Source organism: Andrographis paniculata, unplaced genomic scaffold, assembly GCF_009805555.1.
Source record: "Andrographis paniculata isolate CXL003 unplaced genomic scaffold, ASM980555v1 Contig74END, whole genome shotgun sequence".
NCBI classification, from domain to species: Eukaryota; Viridiplantae; Streptophyta; class Magnoliopsida; order Lamiales; family Acanthaceae; genus Andrographis; species Andrographis paniculata.
The window spans coordinates 2,562,748-2,568,479 of NW_026137611.1; the positions used below are offsets into that span (position 1 = coordinate 2,562,748).

General features: G+C 38.6%; 1 long non-coding RNA gene across 1 annotated transcript; it reads left to right on the top strand.

Moving 5' to 3' along the window:
- Positions 1-576: 576 nt before the first annotated feature.
- Positions 577-2,449, top strand: LOC127265918 (uncharacterized). The gene is made up of 3 exons (XR_007842058.1): positions 577-656; positions 1,091-1,148; positions 2,268-2,449. It is a non-coding gene; the product is annotated as an uncharacterized LOC127265918 (long non-coding RNA).
- The last annotated feature ends 3,283 nt before the right edge of the window (positions 2,450-5,732 follow it).

Here is a 5,732-nt window from a genome sequence, read left to right on the forward strand (position 1 = left end):
TTCGGCATGTGATTATTTTCTTTTATGAATATGCATGTATTGCAGGATTTTGTAGTAGCTTGTGTGTTTGTTTAGAATCTATAGGTTCATTATGTTGAATCAGTTTAAACTTGCTTGTTTTTTGTTTTGTAGTAGTTAGGTATACTGCGTGTTAGGTTTTTGTATGATCAATCTAGGTGTATCTTAGGACTTGTGTGTTCTATATGTGTTTTTGTTTTGTACTAGTTGTGTGTAATACGTGCTAGGTTGTTGTGTAATCAATCTAGGTATATCTTTTGACTCATGTGTAATGCCCCGATTTCGGAATGTATAAAATAATATTATTATAGCAAATAAATATTTGACAATAGTAATGGAATCAAGAAATTAATATTTTGGGATAAATTATATTCCAATTTTGTATATTAGTTATAATTAAATAGACTGTTAAACGGATAAATATTGATAAATATAAATATAAAATATAAAATATATAATATATAATAATAATAATAATAATAATAATATAATATAATATATAATAATAATATAATTATATATATATAACAAACTTACCTGTGAAGGAAGGCCGAAGCAGAAGAACGCGAAGGAGAAAGAAGAGAAAGAAGAAAAGAAGAAAGAAAAGATTTAGCCGTTCGATTTCGATTCCGATTTCGGTATGGTATTCCTTGCTATTCGTAGAGTCCGATTATAAATTTTAATACGAATTTTGATATTGGAGTATTAAATTAGAAATTCTTCAAAAATTCAAAATTGGCTATTTAGCTATTTAATCGATGAATTTCTTTAGCTAATAGCCTATTCGTAGCGCCGACGTTATATTTTGAGAATTTCGTACCAATCCAAGTCGAATAAAAAACGGCAGTATATTGCACCTGCCTGCTTGTTCATACCTTTGCGTATTTTTATTTAATAATCGGGCAATATAAATATTATGAGGTAGAAGGATTTTATAGCTAGAATATCATATTCTACTAAATATAAAAGTTTGGAGCCCGACGAGTTAATTATAGAAATTAGGTTTTGAATAAGCAGGTAGCTCCTGAGAATAAGCATAAAGCTCATCTGATTTGAGTAAATAATGGAACAGGTGTACGTTGGAGGATATTTGGGTGAAGTTATAAAAATCCAGAAAGTATCGGTAGGAGGTAAGCAGTAGGGAATTAAATCTAATTTTAAGAAATTAGGTATTTATGTTGCATGTGATTCTGATTCTGATATTGATATGATATTATGTGGAATCATTTGGTCAGTGCATCTATATATGTATATATGTGTGTGTATATGCATGTGTGAAACTTCGTTTTACGATATTTGATATACGTATTTGATCGTGTTGGTGAATTTATGAAAAGGAGGATAGGTGGGCCGTCTCACCAGCCCTTTTCATTAAATTCACTTATTGACATGCTGCACACATCGCACGATTTATCGGATATGTTTTATGGATCTATCGTTTAGTCGCCGTGTGCGGTAGTGCTAGGCGAGGGCATCATCTGGGGTTAGGATATTCGACCCCGATGTACCGTAACACTTTGGCGATAGTGGACGATAGTAGTCGGACAACTGGGTGACTTAGTCGCACGGTCATTCAGGGATTAGACCCATTGCAGTTGAGACGTATTTGGTCTAATCATTCGTGTTCGGTGTTGTTCCACTCATTGGAGTAGCTACTAGTGAGGTCTACCGGTAGTTTAGGATCATATGCCAAACTCCAAACGCGATCCCGTTAGGGCGTGCGAGGAGGAGTAGAGTTTCCGGGTTTCCTTCGGGTGATTCCAGGTTGCACGGATTCTACTACGTTACACGGGGTAGGGCTAGACAGGAGGGTCCTATCTTCGCTATCACAGACTATGGGGTGTCTTGTGGTTAATGGCGACAACGTTCGACTATCCATGTATTGATTGCGGGAGTCGTATGGTGGGTATATGGGAGTGACCGGGTGACCGTTATATTATTATGGGTTTACCAGGTCCTTCCTTGAGCCGAGGATTTTCCGGCTATTTATTGATGGTAGTCTAGTGAGCTGTAATTATGGAGCCGAGGTTATTCCGGCTGCTCACTTTGACCTATGTATATGGGTATATGTGCATGAGTTGTCGATTTTGACATTATTGTTACATTATTTCAGTATGGGCATGGCATGGCATTTATTTTGCAAATGACGGAAATTAAACTCTATTTTCGAGCATGACATGGCATATTTTATGTTAGTTCTTAAAATGGATTTAATTCTAGACTGCTTTTAAGAAAAATATTTGATTCAGGTACGCATGGCACCTCCGGGACAGGGGACGTCTCGGGAGATAGAAAGACGGGCTGAATGAGTGAACTGCATCTGATGTATTATATGTAAATTCTAACTAGAAAAACCTCCCGTTTTGGGAGTATGTTTTTGTAAATATTTATAAACTTGTTTTTTGGAAATAATAAAATGCTTATATAATTAATTTTAGCCTTAACACTGTGTTGTGGGGCCCGAAGTAGGAGGTGACGACCTCATGATGCAGTGTGGCGGTAGCATTTCCAGTATGAGCCAACTGGGGGTGTTACAAGTTGGTATCAGAGCCTAGGTTTGATAGATTTTGGCTCTTTGAATTAAAAAGGTTTTGAAAATAACAATGATATTGAATTGGTTTGGTGAGGTTTGGGTTTTGCGGGTGCATTCATGTTAATGTGATCTATCTTTTATTGTTATGCTTGGTTTAGCTGTGTGCTGAATTGATATTGAATCAGGAAAAATTGGGGGCAGTATGTCGAATTCTCGAGGTGGTGGTGTACGTAGGGCTATTCAAGGCCCAGAGTTTGATCCTTCGTCTGATGAGTCACCGTATCCTGTGCCAGCGCATGTACCAACAAAGGCACCTAGTCAGGATTTCTTTCGGCAGTTTATGGCCGCGATGATGCCTCAACAGAGGAGTTTCATTGATGCTGTGATGCGGCATAACCTACCAACATATTCTGGTTCAGTGGAGCCAGGAGTCCTTGAGTTTTGGGTTGAAAAGATGGAAAAGATATTTCGTGTTGTTCAGGTTCCGCCAGATCAACGAGTTAATATTGGAGCCTATTTCTTGGAAGGCCGAGCAAATCGGTGGTGGTTAGGTGAAGAAGCTGCAGGTGTAGACCAAGTGGATATGACTTGGGATGAATTTAAAGCAAAGTTAAAGGCTAGGTTTATACCGTCGCATATTAGAAAAGCGAAGAAGCAAGAATCGCTGGACAATGAATATATTTACCAAGTATGTCACTTTGGATGTAAGCTCCAGTTTTATTTGTGAAAAAGAAGGATGGAAGTTTGAGGTTATGTATTGACTACCGTGGACTGAACAAAGTCACGGTGAAGAACAAATATCCTCTTCCGAGGATTGATGATCTATTTGATCAACTGGGAGGTGCAACTATATTCTCAAAGATTGACTTGAGATCTGGATATCATCAGCTAAGGATTGCAGAGCATGACATTCCGAAGACAGCTTTTCGGACTAGATACGGGCATTATGAATTCACGGTTATGTCCTTTGGGTTGACTAACGCCCCGGCTGCGTTTATGGAGTTGATGAATAGAATTTTTCAACCATACCTCGATCAGTTTGTGGTGGTATTTATTGACGATATCTTGGTCTATTCCCCAAATAAAAAGACGCATGCAAAACATTTGCATGTAATATTAAACATATTGCGTGCAAGAAAGTTATATGCCAAGTTATCCAAATGCGAGTTTTGGTTTAAGGAGGTTGCTTTCTTGGGGCATGTTGTTTCTGGAAAGGGTATCTCAGTAGATCCTTCTAAAGTGGCGGCAATCATGGATTGGCCAAGACCTACCAATCAATCAGAAGTAAGAAGCTTTTTGGGTTTGGCAGGATATTATCGGCGATTCGTTCTTGATTTTTCGAAGGTTGCAAAACCATTAACTAATTTGCTGAAAAAGGATGCAAAGATTAACTGGGATCACGAGTGTGAGTCATCCTTTTTAGAATTGAAACATCGATTAACTTCAGCGCCAATTTTGGCTTTACCAGTGGAAGGTGAGGATTTTGAAGTGTATAGTGATGCTTCGAAGCAGGGATTGGGATGTGTCTTAATGCAGAATCAAAGAGTTATTGCTTATGCATCACGACAACTAAAACCTCACGAAGAGAATTATCCGACACACGACTTGGAAATGGCAGCAGTGGTGTTTGCTTTGAAGACTTGGAGACACTATCTTTATGGAGCCCATTGCAGAATATTTACTGACCATCAAAGTTTGAAATATATCTTCACCCAAAAAGAATTGAATTTAAGACAAAGAAGATGGTTAGAATTGGTGAAGGATTATGATCTTGAAATTGTGTATCATGAAGGCAAAGCAAATGTTGTAGCCGATGCCTTAAGTCGAAAACCAAGGCATAACTTGGGCTTCATGTCGGTTGCTGATGAACTGTGCCAAGATTTAGCGCGGATGGAAATTGAGGTACTTGGACGGGGTATGACTCGGGGATATTTGCAAATGATACAAGTTGAGCCTGAAATTTATGATCGCATTAGAGCGGCTCAAATGGAAGATAATAAAATGGTTGAGCTTGCAGTAAAAGTTCAGTACGGTCAGACTCAAAATTTTAATATTGCTCCAGATGGGAGTCTTCGATTTCACGGGAGGTGGTGTATCCCAAAGGATCGAAATGATTTGAAAGAGCAGATTATGAGTGAGGCTCATAATACACCATACTCAGTGCATCCGGGGGGAAATAAAATGTATCATGACCTACGTCAACATTTTTGGTGGAAGGGCATGAAGAAGGATGTAGCCAAATTTGTTGCACGATGTTTAAATTGTCAAAAGGTAAAAGCAGAACATCATAGACCAATGGGGTTGCTACAACCTTTAGAAGTTCCACTCTGGAAATGGGATTCTATCGCAATGGATTTTGTAACAGGACTTCCAAGGTCAAAGTCGGGAACAGATGCAATTTGGGTGATTATAGACAGATTGACCAAGTCAGCAGTGTTCATTCCAGTACGTATGACTTGGAGTATGCAGAAATTAGCCAAATTATATGTTCATTATGTGGTTAAACGACACGGTATTCCTGAGGTGATCGTATCAGATCGTGATCCACGTTTTCAATCTCGATTTTGGCAAAAATTGCAGGAAGCCTTTGGTACTCAGTTGCATATGAGTACTGCATTCCATCCTATGACTGATGGTCAGTCAGAAAGAACTATCCGTATTCTGGAAGATATGCTAAGAGCTTGTGCTATGGAATTTCAAGGGAGTTGGGAAGACCACTTGGATTTAGTGGAATTTTCATATAACAATAGCCATCAAGCAAGTATCGGAATGGCTCCTTTTGAAGCTCTTTATGGTCGAAAATGCAGAACTCCTTTGAGTTGGGACGATATGAGTGATCGACTGATACTGGGTCCGGAAATGATTGAGGAATCGAAAAATAAGATTCGAATTATCAGAGAAAAGATGAAGGCAGATCAAGATCGTCAAAAGAGTTATACCGATAGAGCCCGACGTGAGGGTCAATTTCAAAGTGGAGATTTTGTCTTATTGAAAGTATCCCCAATGAAAGGTATTAGAAGGTTTGGGATTAAAGGAAAATTGAGTCCGCGTTATGTTGGACCTTATGAAATTGTCGATCGAGTTGGTGATTGGGCCTATCGGTTGGCACTTCCAAATTCTATGGAGCGTATCCATAATGTGTTTCATATATCTCAGCTTCGTAGGTATGTCGCAGATCCTT